General features: G+C 44.2%; 1 non-coding gene across 1 annotated transcript; it reads left to right on the top strand.

Annotated features, from left to right (window-relative positions):
• Positions 1 to 817: 817 nt before the first annotated feature.
• Positions 818 to 890, top strand: trnak-cuu (transfer RNA lysine (anticodon CUU)). The gene has a single exon. It is a non-coding gene; the product is annotated as a tRNA-Lys (tRNA).
• Positions 891 to 1,664: the final 774 nt, after the last annotated feature.

Genomic DNA, 1,664 nt, shown 5'->3' with positions numbered 1-1,664 from the left:
CCCATGCTCTGGTTGCACCGAATTCCAACCCCTGGCCCACCAAGGAACGCTCCACCCAGCAGCTGTGAGAGCTGTAAATATACTGGGTGCATTCCCGCTAGATACCCATGTATTCCTGACTTGTGTTCGATGTAAATGTTTATTATCTCTGCAAGTTACAAGTGTCTGTGGATATATCTGAATTAATTATTCATTTATTGGGACGCATCTGCTTAATTGTGAATTGAGGCAGTGAATTCCAGATCCCAACAACTCGCAGTGTAAAAACAATGGCTCCTAATGTCGCCTCGATTCTTCTGCCAATCACCTTCAATCTGTGTCCTCTGGTCACCGACTCTTTAACCACTGGAAAAATGTTTCTCCTCATTTACAATATCAAACCCGTTCATGAATTTAAACACCTCTGTCAAAACCTCTGCTCTAAGGAGAACAACCCCAGCTTCTCCAGTCCCCCTCATTCTGAAGTCCCTCACCCCTGGTACCATTCCAGTAAATCACTTCTGGCCATGTCTTCCTTCTAATAAATAACTATAGTGAAACGCTTACAAGAAAAAGCACGAACAGAATAAAAAAAGAGAAATAAACACTGAGCAAAATGAATGTGAATGTTTAAGAACATAAAAAATAGGAGCAGGAGTAGGCCATTCGGCCCTTCGGGCCTGCTCCGCCATTCAATGAGTTCATGGCTGATCTTAGAAGGCGAAATAACAGAAGATCTGGGTTTTATGATCGGTCAGTGAGAGGAATCCATCTTTCAATCGGGCTTTGGCCGTTCGATTTACTGATAAAGACAGACCGAGAGAACTGTTGCAGACAGAACTGGCTAGCTCTGTTGGTAGAGCATGAGACTCTTAATCTCAGGGTCGTGGGTTCGAGCCCCACGTTAGGTGGTTATTTTTACTGCTGATTTTACAGGCGATCCCCAGCTCTGAATTCCGCGGAAGAGAGTCCAAGGAGTGTTTGATGTAAATGAGATTCAACAACAATATCAGCAAATCTCTCCATGATTCTGGGCTTATCTCTCTCTCTGGTTGAACTTCATATCATTTCACCTGCAGCTCAGCGTCAGTGCAGCTCAGTGGGACTTCGGGCCAGTCTCTCCCTTCACAACCTATCAGTGCCGGGAAAACAACAGGGAATTTTACACACGTGTTCTGCTCTGTAACTTCTTATATAAACTTCAGTCTACTTCACTCCGTGTCCAACCCTGTGAGGGCTCCCCTGATGGGTCAGCTTTAGATGTTTATAAACACGTCAGCAGAACATTAACATAACCTGAGCTCCAAGATCTGGTCGGGTCCCATTCCCCCGAAGTGATTAATGAGCAGGAGGGATTAGAGTTTCTTTAAAAGAATGACACGAAAATCACTTTGATGTGAGGCCAAAATAGTTCAGTTGGGATTCGGCGGCTTTTAGATATTTTGTGTTTCTTTCTTTGGGTCCTTTTCTCGAACTTACCAATTTAAACTGAAGTCTTTTATCCGCCACTGAAGGGTTGGGTTTGAATAGAGAGAGACATCAAGGATGGAAACTATTTCTATTGGCTGTATTTAGCTTTTATTTCTCTGTCTCCTTCTGCCCCTTTCTCTGGTTTTTGTGCAACACATGCCATTTCACCTCCTCCCTTCCTACTGTCCAGGGCCCCAAACACCCCTTCCAGGTGA

Source organism: Somniosus microcephalus, chromosome 5 (genome assembly GCF_052327205.1).
Source record: "Somniosus microcephalus isolate GS21.2 chromosome 5, FLI_Smic_1.0, whole genome shotgun sequence".
NCBI classification, from domain to species: Eukaryota; Metazoa; Chordata; class Chondrichthyes; order Squaliformes; family Somniosidae; genus Somniosus; species Somniosus microcephalus.
This window is presented reverse-complemented; position numbering and strand designations above follow the sequence as displayed.